This window comes from Zalophus californianus, chromosome 9 (assembly GCF_009762305.2).
Source record: "Zalophus californianus isolate mZalCal1 chromosome 9, mZalCal1.pri.v2, whole genome shotgun sequence".
Taxonomy (NCBI): Eukaryota; Metazoa; Chordata; class Mammalia; order Carnivora; family Otariidae; genus Zalophus; species Zalophus californianus.
The window spans coordinates 113324648-113340674 of record NC_045603.1 but is presented as its reverse complement, the minus strand read 5'-3'; positions in this window follow the sequence as shown (position 1 = coordinate 113340674).

Here is a 16027-nt window from a genome sequence, read left to right as displayed (position 1 = left end):
ACCAACATACTAGTGAAGCAGGAAGATGGAAGGAGCTGTGTCCTTGAGGCTACTGTGCCTTTGAATGAAGCAATTTTGGAGATGCTCTGCAATGAGACAGCATGCTGTAGGAGCTAAGGCATATCCTTCTTGTTGATGCCACTTTGAATGGTGGTCTCATGTTCCACAAAGTGGAGAGTTTTCTCAAGGTGGTTGAAACACTTGAACAGGATGCAATAGCAGAGTAATGGGGTGAGTGTTGGGGGGGAAATCTCTTCAAGTAGAGTGAACAGAGATACATTAGGAATGACTCTGACAATGGAAAGAGATGAACAGTGTTCATCAAGAGATGAACAGATGGGAAAATGATCAGCACTATTTCAAACAAAAGAGGGAGCATTTCAACTCTAAACATATAGAAAGAGCAGAAACAGAATACATGGCTGGTGAGAAACTTAAATAGAATATTTGAGACACTGGTCTGATTTTTCTCAGTGTTTGGTAAGTACTTTTGTATATATAGTGTCTTTATCCATGATTTATTCACACTGGTAAAGAAATAACAAAACACTCATTGCAGTCTTATAGGAGGGATTTCACCCATTTTAGACATGGGGTGAAGTCAGCGAAGCTTGGCCATGGCTTCCTGTCCCTACAAGACTGTCCACAGGAAATCACGTCCAGTTTCTCCAGTCTGGCCCAGTAGCCCCACTCTGGTCTCTGCCTCACCTTGCTCTTAGCTGCTCTGTTGTGGCCTTGCTCACAGGCTCTGGCTTCTCTCCTACCCTGGCCCTCCAGGTTGGCTTGCTCTGTGCTCGCTGACATGTGATCTGAGGCTGTGACTTCCCCCTGTTCTTCTTTACCCTTCTACCTGGCTTTGCCCCCCCTGGGATTCCCTAGAGACTCCTCCCACCATCCTTGAACCATCATTGCTGTGATTTTTGTTTTGGTAAGCTCTACTCCTCAGAAAAATACTGTAATTCTCAAAAACCAATCTTTTCAAATTTATTTTAAGCCAATTTTTAATGTAATCTCTATACCCAGCATGGGGTTTGAATTCATGACCTGAAGAGCAAGAGTCTCATGCTCTACCCACTGAGTCAGCCCGATACCCTTATTTTAAGATTATTTTAATTTTAAACTATTGTCTATAAAAGTATTTTTCCTAAGTTACACATGCTGCCTGAGCTGACATAATGGGATAAATTGCCCTTATTCTAGGCCTCCATCTTTCCATACCCGCTTGCGTCTTGTCACTTCTCTGACTCCCTGCCTTCTCAATTCTGACTCCTTTGACTCTTCCTTACTCAACCTCAGAAGGGAAGTGGGAAGGAGAAATGAGAACATAGGAGGAGAAAGAGAGACTAAAATGATCATTTTCCAATGAAAGTCTCAGAGACTCAGGAGAGAAGATCTGTGAGGCTTTGCTGTTTTCGTGACCCCACTGATCTAACGTTAGACTGGAGAAGGGAGCACAGTGTGTGGTATTCCTACTTGGGGGTGCTATTTGCATGAGCAATCCTGGATTTGGAGGCCATGGGATGAAAACTATTCTATGAAAATTATAGATTAATTCCCTGATTCACCCAATTTAGTGGGTAAGTCAAGGAAAATGATCCATTCATCCCCTGCAGAGAAATTATTTCCATTGGAGGATAGTGCATAGGTTGGCACTGAATTAAAGCTTTCTGAAGGGGTGGGTGCGGGCAGGCCAGGAGCCACTGAGGTCTGGAGGCCTTTCCAGCTGGGCAGTTGGGGAGTTCTTGGGCAAGAACACATGTGCTGAGAATCCATGGAGTCAGATACTTTTGCTGTAGGGGAAGATGTTAAAGGGTATGGCTCTCAAACGAGAAACGTGCTCCTTGCCATATATAATGCAAAATGTGGGAGAGCACTGGGAGCCCCCAGTCACAAAGATCTTGACCATTGTCTTGGGGCCCTCTCTTTTACCTGGCTTTGGGACCTTCAAGAATTTGCTTAGCCTCTCTAGACTTTCAATGTCATTATCCATAACACTCACATAATTCTGTTTTGCCCACCTCTTTGGGTGGCCAGGATCAAGCGATACAAAATGATTTCATGAAATCAATTTCATGATTTCTGAAATGGAGCATTCTACATACGCACATGGTACCATTGAGGTTTTTCTATGATGTGTGACCCATTTACAGGTTCCAGGGGATTGTGACCTCTACTGGTCAGCACCTCCTGCAGGGACGAACTGGAACAAAGGCAGTCCTACCCCAGGGGAGTTTCCTTTGGCTGGAAGAAATCACTTAACCAAGGCTATGCATCCAGCACTGTGCTTAAGAGCGAGGGGAAGCCGAGAGACAGCTCAACCAGGCCATTTATAGAGAGCTGCCTGCTTATATGGTCAGACTTAACAGAGGACATGGAGTTTAATAAATTTGATAATATAGCTACCTGGCATTTTAAAATCAAGTAGTGATCGTTTAAGGACATCATAAGTGGTTTGATTTTTGATTCAAATTTTGTTGGCTCCTCCTAAGTATTTCTTAACTGCTCCCCCTCCTAACCCTGCTTCTCTCCATCACTACCACCACTTGACTCTGGGCCCGCATCACCTCCCATGTTGATCATGTTGGCCTCTGGCCTGGTGTCGTCCCTCCAGCAAGCTACTGCCATGCCCACCCAGAATTTTCTCTAGGACTCCAGTCTGATTATGTCCCTTCCCTGCTTAACATCCTCCAAAATCTCCCCCACTGCCTTCAGGATAAAACCAAAATTCCTTACCATGGCATACGAATCCCTTACTTCTCCAGCCATGCACCTCACTCCTATCCCAATGCACATGCGGGCCATCCTGAATGCTCTCAGCCCCCAGTCTTTCCATGCCCTGGCTTGTCTCAGATGGTCATATATGCTGTCTTTTTCTGCCTTGCTCTACTTAGCCCAACTCTGCTCCTCCTTCCCTATGGAGTTCAGCTTTCCTGCATCCCCAAGGCTGGGCTAGTTTGCTCCCTTATGCTTCCTGAACATGCTCGCTCTATCTTCCGCTTCACCCTCAGCTGATGGCCTCACCTCATGCTTCTTTGAAGAGTGGGAACTCTCAACTTCTTACCAGATCCATAGTCCAGCCACCTTGTCTCTTCCTTCTTTCATCCCGTTACAATTGTCTAAGTGTCCCTCCCTGTCCCCTCACCTTCTCAAGGGCTCCTGCATTTATTCTTCCCTCCATCTCCAACCTTGTCATTCCCTCTCTTTCTACTGGATAGTTCCCATCAGAATGCAAACATTCTTAACGTTTTCCTTTGTCCTTTAGAGGATCTCCAGCTGCCATTCCATTTTTCTGCCTTTTCTGCCTAAAATTCTCACGGGTCAGGCTCCCTGCCCCCTAGCCGCATGCAAGCAGTGACCTCCACTTTGCACACTCTGGGCTCGGTTTCCTGCTTTATTAGGCTGCACCCCCTGCAGCAGTCACCACCTTGCCTGGACTTCCTTCTGGCTCCTCTCCCACAACCCACCTAAACCCTGTGCCCATGTCTTTTCTTCTCCTGCCATGCTCCTGGTGGGTGGTCTCAACTTGACCCATAGCTTTAAATAACATTTATTTGCTGGTGATTCCTGAATTTAAAGCCTCAACTCAGACTGCTTCTCTGAACTCTTGACGTGTGCATCCAACTGCCTCCTCCACGTTCCCATTTGTCTGACAAGCATCTCAAATTTAATATATCCCAGAATGAACTCCTGATCCCTGCCATTTCAATCGTTGGCTGCCTTGTCTTCTCCATTTCAACCAATCACACCTTCATCCATCCAGGAACCCGGATGATCTGCTAGGCTCTTCACTTACCTTCGGAGTCCATTTGTCAGGAATTCTTGCCTTGTCCAGCTCCAAAATATATCTGAGTCTGTTCACTTAGCTTTCACTCCAGCCTGAGCCACTCTCAGCTTTACAAGTGGCCCCCACTTCCACCTGGGGGAGGTAGCTCTAATCTACTGCTGCATAGCATCCAGGAAAAGTGTGATGCCTGAATAAAACCTTCTATGGCTCCCACTGTACCACTTATGCTGGGTCTGGCCCTTACCTTTCTTCAAGCCCTCCTTCCATCCCCTTGGCCCTGCCCTTCTTCAGCACACGCAACCTGTGGCTGGCTCCCCTCGTGTCTGCTCGGCTCACTGAGGCATACTCAGCCGCCAGTAACTGGCCCTGGCACAGAGATCATGCAGATAAATATTTGCTTTGATTGTTGAATTTATTGCTATGCTCTAGATCCTAAAGTAACTAAGACGAGTGAAAGAAAGTCCTTGCTAAACAGGAGCTCTCAGTCTAGTGAGTGACCCAAATGTGTACACAGAGAATATTTGCCATTTGATGTGATAGGTGTGATCAAGGGGGAAGCCAACTCTAGGGCCACAAAAGGCTTAGGAAAAATTTCTCAGGGAAGGGAACATTTGAAGTGAGTTGATGAACCTCTATAGAAATCTAAAACAGCATATAAAAACAATAACTATCGACAGTCGAAAAATAGAAAAATATGTTAAAATAGTAATATTGCTGGCCTTTGGCTTTTAGCTTGGTGAAAATTGTTTTTTTCTATTTTGATATCTCCAAATATTCCATCATGAATTTATTATTTTTTATAATAAAAAAATAACTTGGTGGGAAATAGTTTTTACACACACACACACACAAGCCCACAAAACAAAACAAACAAAAATAAGAAAAAGGCCCTGACATATAACTTCTTGAGCAATACACACACACACACACACACACACACACACCAACATGCACATATTTTTATTGTAACACAAGACAAATGGAGGCACCTCACTGTGAGTTTTCTTGTCTGTTTTTGGAAGTCAGCTACAGGTCCTGGAAATAAAAATTTTTTCTTGAAATAAATTTTCCCAAAACAAGAAAAAAACTAGAGGAGAAAAATAAGGAAGCTGACGAGAAATCCTTTTACTGAGTTTAGGGGCTGAGTGGGTAGCAGGCGAGGGATAGGAGGAGAAAAGAAGATAGGATTTTCTTGTGATGTTCCGCTTGGAAAAGTCAGTGGGTATTTTTACAGGTACCAGCTAGTCCTTCCTGAAAATCCTCTAATGGGGACAGGCTGTGAAGTGGCAGTAGGAAAGATAAATGCTTTTCTGGAGAGTAATTTTAGTGCAGTGTGGAAAATGTGAGGAGAAAAAAATTAAAGATCGAATGGAAAATCCATCCACAGGCCAACCCACACCACAGAAGCGTTGAGGACCATGTGTCCTAATTAAGCCCCTGCACCAGGCAGAAGCTTCTCCCTGGGCCAGTGCCCCCTCCTCATGGGGGGGGGCAGCCTGGGAGGGGGGCATTCAATTACATTACATGCCCTGCCAGTGGCTATCATTTTGGGGCAACAGAACAAGTGGAAAGTATAAGAAACCAAGACCACCAAGCGGTGACCTTTCCCCATCATTCAACAATGCAAGTATAGGTTTCTATAATGGGCTCTTGGATGTTTCCAGAGGTAGTATTCAGAGCATAGGTACTGCTGGTTGGGGAGGGAGGGTCTGCGTTCAATCTCTGGTCCCTCCCCCACTCAGCTTCTTTTTCTACCCTAGTCCATTTTCTTGTGATAACTACAAAGGGCACACAGACCTTACTAAGACTTACGTCTTCTTCTGTTTCTTCCTCCATGCTGAGAAGATCTCCATTTAGGGCTCTTCTGAAGCTCAGCATTTTCCATGTTCCTCATGGCAAGCTTTAGTATTTCCAGTTGCCCTGAATTATGGTTGCCAATAACCACCCAGCCCTGGGAAGCTAAAGGGGAACGGGTGGTGCTCTATGTAATGAGCTACACCCTGTTAGAAAGGGGGATCTGGAGCTTTCTCTCCCACCCCTTTGCTCACCTAGCTTCCTTCTCTCCGCAGGGGCTTCACAGAGAACTGAAGTGACAGAATATTCTGGAGAATTGCTGAGGGCTCTATACCTGGACTTCCTTAAATACCTAAGAGAAATAGGGGACCCCCTAACTTCCTTCCTGGGGTGGGCTCCCTGGATGATATGGTCTTGTTTCAAGAGTGGACAATGGATGAAGACAAAAGTCACATCCCATATCCGGAGCTGTGCCGTTTTGAGCATAAAGGTCTTTCTCTTCCAGTCAAAGGGTCTTTTTACTTCCACACTCGCAATCAGTAGATTCTAATGGTTGACTTTGAAGACACAAACAATAAGATCTATAGCAATAATTTCATATTTAATCGAAAACAGTAGATAATCCCAAAGGACTTAGCATAAAAGAGGTGGTCACTGGTCCAATGTTAAGCCACTTGCTGGATGTCCCCCAGACCCTGTTTGGTGGAGACTGTGCAGGTAATAATAGGAACGGTCACTCCTCCTCTTTAATTCCCAGCCCGCAAGTTCATCTGTTTCTTTGTTTTAATTGTGTCTTTTGAGAGGTTTAGTCAGATCTGGTTAGAACCTGGCTTGGAGGGGCTTTATTTATTTATTTATTTATTTATTTTTACTTTGTTTAAAATTTAAAATGGTAGAAGGGTGTCAGGGGAGTGCAGACCAGATTGCTCTTCTGCCCTCTTGTTGCCAAGAACCTGATCTGATTAAGCAGTATTTTGATATGATTGCTTTTGAAATCATGAACTCAGGGAAGCTTCCTTTTTTTTTTTTTTTTAAAGATTTTATTTATTTATTTGACACAGAGAGAGATAGTGGGAGAAAGAGCACAAGCAGGGGGAGTGGCCGGCAGAGGGAGAGGGAGAGGGCGAAGCAGGCTTCTCAAGCAGGGAGTCTGATGCGGGGCTCGATCCCAGGACCCCGGGATCACGACCTGAGCCGAAGGCAGACGCTTATAACGACTGAGCCACCCAGGCGGCCCTCAGGTAAGCTTCCTTACAGAAAACAGGCAGGAGCTGCGAGATTGCAAGAACCCACTGCTGTCCAACCGACTTAGGGTGGCCCGTATTCCTAGTGTGCCCGGGGCCTTCCTGGTTTTATTGATTGATTGATTTAAAGATTTTATTTATTTATTTGACAGAGAGAGAGAGAGAGAGAGAGTTAGAGAGCGAGCACAAACAGGGGGAGTGAGAGAGGGAGAGGCAGGCTCCCTGCGGGGAGCCTGACATGGGACTCAATCCCAGGACCCTGGGATCACGACCTGAGCCCAAGGCAGCCGCTTACCGACTGAGCCCCCCAGGCACCCCGCCTTCCTGGTTTTGGCAGGGGGATGTCTTGAGTCCTGGCAAACCCTTCAGTCCTAAGAAAACTGAGCTGGTTGGTCACCTCCTTGGAAGTTTGAATGAATCAAAAGCGCTAGACACCTGGGGACACACGCTTGATACCTGGTTTTCGCTTTCTTTTTGTGTGTGGGATGGATCCTGCTCACGATTATTTCACCAGAGGGCACTTGGGTGGAGAAGGCAAGGAGAAGAAGAGCTAGAGAAAGAAAGTAGAGATGAAATATTTTTTTGCACTGAGACTCTCTGCTTTCAAGGTAGCTTCTTTTTAATAGTGGCCAAATTTACATAATGAATGAGAAGTGATTGCAACAGGGGTCGGGCCTAAGCCAAAGAAAGCAATTTCTGCTCAAAAATAATGGGCTGGGGAGTGAGTCTCAGTGTTGAGAATCTTCCTGAATTCGCAGGCTGACTTAGACACTTCTTTGCCTTGTGCGTCTGCATTTCGTGCCCTATTCCACATCAGCAAATACAAACACTCTGATTTCTGTATGTGCATATAAACTCTTGGTGAGGAGAGACACATCTTCATCTGGGTATTTCCAGCATCAGGAACATAGTGGGTACTTAGTAAATTGAAAAATGAATGTATAAATGCAAACGCAGGGGTATGGGGGTTGTTCAAGGAAAATGGAACATTCTCACCTTCTCTTTCAACTCCAATGTGGACCAAGATAGAAGCATTTGCCTTGTGCATTTAATTTGTATTTTTATTCCTCCCTTAGATACCTTCAATGGCAATGCAGTGTGTTTATCTTTTCTTTGCTGAGTTAGAAAAAAAATTATTTTCCTCTGGCAATGGGTGGGGAGAGAAAGGCAGGTGGGAACAGTGAGGCACCCTTCTTTTTATTTATTTTTTTTAAAGATTTTATTTATTTATTTGACAGAGACAGAGATACAGCGAGAGCAGGAACACAAGCAGGGGGAATGGGAGAGGGAGAAGCAGGCTTCCCGCCGAGCAGGGAGCCCGATGTGGGACTCGATCCCAGGACCCTGGGATCATGACCTGAGCCGAAGGCAGACGCTTAGCAACTGAGCCACCCGGGCGTCCCGGTGAGGCACCCTTCTCGGGTCAAAACACAAATATCTGTCCTGCCTTCTGGGAAGAGCTCAGGCAAGTATGTGTCCATCAGGCCAACCACCAGCCTTCACTATCCTTAGGAGTTCCATGAAAGTGAGGGGATGTCGTTGCATCTTTTCCCAATGCTCTCAGTCACTGCCCACCTGGCTGCCATCACTGCCCCATGAGGACACCATCCCTGATATGCCTCGGGGACGCTGGGAAAATGCAGAGGAGAAGGTATGGAAAGCTCTCCTGCCTTACTGGGGACTGAGGTGAGCATACTAGAGTCCCTCCCTCCCTCCTTCCCATCGTCCTCCATCCCTTCCTCGTTCCTTCCTGCCTGCCTTCCATTTTTCCTCTTTTAGGTGTTTTTCTTTTCTTTTTTTAATTTCAGAAGTAATGTATGCTTTGTGTACAGAAAGGCTCAACTATCAGAATGTAGTTCCCCAGAGGAACTGCCTTGTACTCTGTAGCACTAAATGTGATTTCTCCCTTAGATACATTCAATGGCAATGCAATGTGGTTATCTTTTCTTTGCTGAGTTAGAAAAAATTATTTTTTTGTGTCTGGGGATTACCGAGTTACGGAGAGTGCTGGGAAAAGATGGAACGACATCCCCTCACTTTCATGGAACTCCGAAGGATAGTGAAGGCTGGTGGTTGGCCTGATGGACACATACTTGCCTGATCTCTTCCCAGAAGGCAGGACAGAAATTAAATAATCTAGATGTGAAGGGACGTGTTCTGTCTAGCTCTCTAGAAGACTGAACTTGACTCCAGAGCTGTGGTCGGCCTCAGCAATGCAACTTTGCCTTTTGTGTTGCTTCTGTGTGTTTGTGACTCTGACTCTGTCAAGCTTGGGAAGCTTTATGTAGCTGCTTCTCAGCTTGGTGCATCCTTCACACCGGGACTTTTTCTTTTGCCTCTTGCCTATGGCCACACTCCCCTGAGAACTGCTGCCTGACAGACCAGGTAGAAGCCCCACCGCCCTTCCTCCATTCTTTTTAAGGAGCTTCCTTGCAAACCTTGAAGCTTTACAACCATTTCTCATCTGGAGAAATTAAATTGAATCCAAGTAATGTGTTCTTTTTTTTTTTTAAGAGGGGGGAGGGGCAGAGGGAGAAGGGGAGAGAGAATCTCAAGCAGGTTCCACCCCCAACGCAGAGCCCAACGTGGGGCTCGATCCCAGGACCCTGAGATCATGACCTGAGCCGAAACCAAGAGTCAGACACTTAACCAACTGAGCCACCCAGGCGCCCCCCACCCCAAGTAGTGTGTTCCTATTGGTTATTTCTCCCCACCTTGACCTTACCAAAAGTGACAGTGTTGCCCATTAAACCCCGTTAATAACAAAACTGAAATATTCCAGGATTTCTAAATTGGGAGATTTTTTTTTTCCCTGAGGACAAAAGTGGCAGGACTTGTAAGGCTTGCTTTTTGAGCCTTTGGCACCACTGAGGTCAGGCTAGACACTTAAATTGCAGTTCAAACAAATGTTAAGGGACAATAAAAAGGATATAAATTTAAAAATGAACATGAAATTAAATAATCTGGTCATAAAATTATATTATTTTATTTTTAGATTGATGTCTCTGCATGGTTGTCTCCTCACAGAGCTTTTCTCCTGCTTTCTCGGGTCAGTGGGCATGTTGGAGTCTACTTCCGGGAAGGGCTCTGACGCATTGAAAGATTGCTCAAAGTAGAGAACCAAGAGTCACACCCAGAACATCATGGGTGTTCCTTCTAGCAGCGGAACCTTTGGGGTTCCGTTTTATTTCTCTGCCCCAGTCCTAGAATGTCCCCCACTCCACCACCCACCCTCCCTCCCCACTACAGGGAGAAGCTCACTTGTATCCCGGGCTTGTACCTTGTGTTCTCAGGAGGACAAGCATCAGACTCCAGCAGAACAGGATCGATTGCCATGTAGAAGGTGCACAGCCCCCTTAGAAGAGGAACTGTTGTATAGCATACAACCCTTTCCTCCTTTCCAGAATGCCAGATATAGATTTTTTAAACCAAAATCTGTAAATGGAGAAATTAAATTGCTGCACATGTGTGACTCTATGACACCTAGAAGTCCCTTTACCCTTTTCTCGTAATAAAATCATATGGATGATGTTATCTCGAAGGGTTATTGAAATTTGCAGACTCTGAGCGGACCATGGAGATCTTCCCTCATGAAGCTATTTCCCAGCTGATTAACTTCTTGATAAATTATGAAAACATGGCACCAAGCAATGACCTCAACACTAAAACAAAATGATGAGGCCCCGTGTGCCCTTGACCTGGGAAGTTCTGGGGAGGTCTGTTCTCAGGATGGTGTGCATTTTGTTTTAAGTTGACCTAAAGATAATAAAAGTATACTTCACAATATTGAGCGTCCATTGCTTCAGTGATCAAAAGGAGAAAGGATTTGTTTTGGACACGTGATCTGGTTTACACTGTGGTAGGACTGCAGATCTGCCCAGACCTGGTTATTTTGTACCCTCAGTCAACACTCCAGAAACTGCAAGGGTCTGAAGCCGAAAAGAGAACAACAAAGCCCTCTAAGCTGGTGTGAATCTGACACCACAACAGATTGTGGCCATACTTAAGAAAAAATTTCATTAGGCCAGACATGTTTGAAATATGGGGATGCCTCGTGGAGCCACAATGAAGAGAGATCAGACGGAGGCATTCCGTGTCCCTATTGTAAAACCCAGACTCTAGTTTGTGAGGAGAGTTGGGTAATAGGTTCATTATTCTGGCTAATTCTCCCTTTGAACTGTGAACCAATGTTAAAATGTTAGGATTATTTGGAGGCCTGAATTAATAGATATTGAGTTTCCAAGAAATCGTTAGGGACAGGTTTTATTTCCTTTATTAAAAAATTCAGATATTTGCTAAATTAGGCTGATCTCCCCTGGGTTCCCCATAGAGGCAACTGATGACTGAACAGCAACATCCAACAGTTAATTCGAAGAAATGGTATGGCCCGGAAATAGAGCTGAAAGTGAGTTACAGTATATGTACCTAAAGGTGGGAACTGTCATGGAATCTGACGGGAATCTGGCAATTCTGGGCCTAGATGTGGTCCACAAATGAGTGTCATTGAAGTTTTCACTACATCTTGAAATCAAAGTGTCCTTAAAGAGGATTTAAAAATTTAATGAAAATCAAAATTTACTAAAAACTTCGACAAGTGAGTAGTTTTTGTCATGATTTGGTAGGCATAAGGCAGGACAAACTGCCTATTTGGACTTCTTTCTAAAGGAATCTACAGAATTAAAATAATAATAGTAATAGTAATAATAATAATAATAATACATAGCAGGAGAAAAATACTTGAAAATGAACTTGGAATGACCAACTTTAAGGAATTTCTTGGTAGTGTTATGACCTTGGACATGGGATTATTGCAAAATCATTCTTGGGATTATTGTGGGGAAAATGGAACCTCAAATATCAGACATTCTAAATTGTAAGATTCCTTTTCTAGGTTTTTGTGATAAATTGTTAACATAGTGCTATTTAAAATACCTGGTTATTAAATAGAGCGCTAAGTTGTACAATAATAATAGATGTAACATCATTTTTTATAATCTTCAGAGGACTATTACCAAAAATGCTTAGTTTAACCACACAAAACCCTTGAAGGTTGGCAGTGCGCACATATTCTCTTTTTACAGAAGATATAAGAAATGCAAGTTTTGGACTTGCCTGAAGCTGGGAACTGCTAGGGGAAGGGCCAGTTCTTCTGAACCCTGGATCTGTGCTCACTATATTTCGGTGATGGAAGAAGACATTTCTGGTTTGGGTTTTCTCCTGAATGAGACCTAAAACATTAAAAATATTCTTTGCCTGGTTCCAGGTTACGAAATAACACACCATTCTTCCCTGGCATTTCCTGGGGAATCAATGGAATATAATTCTTCATTTTAATCGATAATTCATTTTAATTTATAAATTCTAGACCCCATTTTGTATTATGTCTTTGGAATTGTCTGATTCATTTCATTTGCATTATATTTCAATCTGAGAGAATTCACATGTTGCTTCTGTGAACAATGAATAGTTTGTTACTATCACTGATTGAGCATATGCTGAAAACAGGTGAAGTTGGCAAAGAAATGAGAAGGGGACTCCATATATTTAAAGAGCTTTTAGAGTAATGCTGATTCTTTTTCTTTTTAAAGATTTTACTTATTTGAGAGAGAGCGAGGAGAGCAGGGGTGAGGGGCAGAGGGAGAGACAGAAACAGACTCCAGGCTGACCCGAGCCGAAGGCAGACACTTAACCGACTGAGCAACCCAGGTGCCCCAGTAAGGGGGATTGTTATTGTCAAATGGACTTTTTGGAAATTGTTTTTCATTCAAAGAGGTTTTGCCTGGTAGGCAGTGAGGTATATAATGTATGGAATTTGGGGGAAGGTAAGGTGGAGATGTACACCTGAGAGTCACCAGCATGGGACCCATCATCTAGGGGGTGGGTATTGGATGGAGAAGGTCAGAGCCACCCAGGCACCTTCAGCTAGTGCATGCCCATGTGCAGAGCACTGGTTCTTCCCTGACTCCACAGCACAATCATCTTCAGAGATTTTTAAAAACACATAGTGATCTCGGGTTCTCCTCCTCAGGCTCAAATGTCTAGCATAGGACTGGGGGATCAGAAGTCTGTAGACCCTACCCAAGTGGTTCTAATGTGCAAGTGGGGCTGAGAACCACTCTAATGAAGTCAGGAAGGTAGAAGGGAACCCTTAAAGGCGACTGAGAGATAGGAGGAGAAATAAAGAAGAACGGCATCTCGTAAGCCAAATGCAGAAAGTGTTCAGGAAAGGCGTGTTCTACTGCCCGCTGCTGATACAGGAAGGAAGGTGAGGCCGTTGATCATCCATGTTGTCAGGGTGGAGGTCACTGTCGACCTTGAACAAGGACAGTTTTTGTGGAATGGTGAGGATGCAAGTCTCAATGGGGCAGATTCAGGAGACCATGAGAGAGGAGAATATAGGCAATTCTTCAGAGAAGTTTTGTTGTAAATGGGAACAGAAATATGAGAATGTAGTTGGAAGGGGTTGAAAGTAAGGGAGTGTTTGTTTGTTTGTTTTTGTTATTTTAAAGATGGCAGAAATGGCAGCATGTTTTCAGGCCAATGGCAATGACCCAGTAGGGAAGGGGAAATAATGGGGAGGAAATAAAGCACAGTTGCGGGAGATCCTGAGCGTTAAGGGGACGGGCCACCAGGAGGGGAGCGGGTGGCTCACCCTTTGATCCAGGAAGACAGGCAGCGTAGGTAAGAACCAAAGTGGCGGAGTTGCAGGGGGGCGGTGCCCCAAAGTTCTCTGCTGCCCCAAAGGCAGCAGGACCATTGCTTGCAAGTGAGCAGACGGTAGGAGGGATTGGAGGTCTGAAAAGAGAGGACACCTGAAACAGGTCCCCCGAGAAATTGGCAGGCAGCTTTAAGGACTCATTGGGGCTGTGTGGTCATGGAATTCAGTGACACTGGTGGTCATGGTCGATGGTTTTTCCCCACACGTCCCACGCCTGGGACTAAGTGTGGAGGAGGCAGAGAGCTGAGTTTAACTAGAGTTGGATGGATGCGGTCGACAATTACTACTACACGGTGACGGGTTGAATAGAGTAACTGCAGTGTATACACGGTTGTCTGAAAAAAAAAGATCCATTATTAATTGCTTTAGAACAGAAGCTGAAAGGTGTAGATCTGGGAGCTGAATCATACCTGTAGATGTGCTTTCTTAAAAATATTTTGAATAGGGTGACAGTATTAAGAAATTGGGAGGTTTGACATTAAATATTCTGATTTCTGGCTCCTCTTGGCATCACTGGCTCTGTTCTCAAAGAGCAGAGCCAGCTGGGGGGGGGCCCTCTTGGTTTCCTCCCTTTGGTGGTGGGCAGTTTGATTCCTTCCTTAGCTCACCTTTCTGCTACCTGCTCAGTGTGTTCATCCTCCGCTGGAGGAACATTCCAGCTCTCCAGTCTGATGTGTTGATGGTCACAGCCTCCATGTGGGGAATGTCTGAGACGTCCCTGCCCCAGTTTGGGGAGCGAAGGCCTGACTTTTGCTGCCCACGTGTCTCCCAGTTTCCTAAAGCAGACCCTTATTTGGGAACCTGGTTTCTGCTTTGAGTTCAGCTTTATTCTGAGATTTCATCTTACTTTTTTGGGTGTCAGGCTTCTTGTTTATAAAAATAAATGGTCTGGACAGATGATCTGTAAGGTATTGATTGTCTGTGATTACTGTGAATTTATTCTGAAATGTCTCTGAGTATAATATGTCCTCTAGCTGAAAGATCCAGAACCGGCAGGAAGGGGACCCTGGTGGGAGTCTTGCCCGACACAGGGATAATGGCCTCTCACCCTCTTGTCAAACCCCAGTGCCGAGTCAATGACTTAGCAGTGATGGGCATTTCTGAAATACTGGACAAGCTCCCTTGGCTAACGGCTCTGCATCAGCTGTAAAGTGCACACTCAACACTTGATACTTTTCATTAAGATTAAAGAACTCTCAAGTGCAAGTGACAGAGTATGTTGATATATGATTACTGTCATAACACTGTGCTTTTTTGTCCTCAGAAGAAAATTTCCCAGTCATGGCTTTCACCTGACGTTCAGACAACAAAGCTCCCTGATTACATTTAATAAGAAAATTTAATAACCCCCTTATTGAGTATTTTTCCTGTAGCCTTGGATTAACCTTTAACAAATGAAGCCTTAGTTGCCACACTGCCCCAAGATTGTTTCCCTGTGATGAATGTGTCTAAGTCTGTATGTACTCGAGGACCCTGGGGGCTGGGAGAGTCACACTGTGGTTGGAATGACCCCTAGGAAGCCAGTTCTACTGAACTAACCACGCTCAGATACTAGGAATAACTTCCAGGACCCAGAGCCCCCTGATGGCCTTCTGTCACCAAACTACAAAATACAGGAAAACCTATTTCTCCAGAAATATAAATACTAGACACATCTAAATGGCAGAATAGTCCCCAACAGGATTCTTTATAAATGGTCATCTATTCAAAAATTGAATGATGGCTTGCTGTGGCTCATGGCATTTTTGGGGGCGACGATGTGACTGGTGTTCTCATGGAAACAAATTTACATAACACAGACAGGAGAAAATGGACCAAAAATGTCCCTATTTCATGTGGTGAGTATCCCGTAAGTGTTATGAAACAATGCTTAATTACTGCTTAGCGAAAGGCAGCCCAGGTGTGCAAGCTTGAAGAGGGTTTGAAAGAATTTAAAGGAAAACCTATAGAAAGAATAGGCAATAGAGCAGAATCTTCCCAAATGCTTGTTCTATTGCTCTTTCCTCTGATTTTGTTAGATGTTACAGCAAATCCTCCTTCCAGATTTTGCCATACCACTCCCTGTAGATCAGCAGGAATTTTGATTTACTATCTTTTTTATAATGATGGTTTTGAAGGTCTTTTAAAGAAATGTGTAATGCAAATTTGTATATTTTTTAAAAGATTTATTTATTTGAGAGAGAAGGAGAGCAGGTGTGAGCATGGGGAGGGGCGGAGGCGGAGGGAGAGAGAATCCCAAGCAGATCCCCACTGAACTTGGAGCCCAACGCAGGGCTTGCTCGCACGACCCTGAAATCATGACCTGAGCCAAAACCAAGAGTCAGACACTCAACCAACTGAGCCACCCAGGTGCCCCCAAATTTGTATTGTTTTGTGGTTAAATTGGATAAATATAAAGTTTGAGTCACATTTAGTCTCTAATATTTAGAGTTTAATGTTACGAACTTTTTTCATTTTCAGGTAAGCTTAGAATTTTATGACTGACAC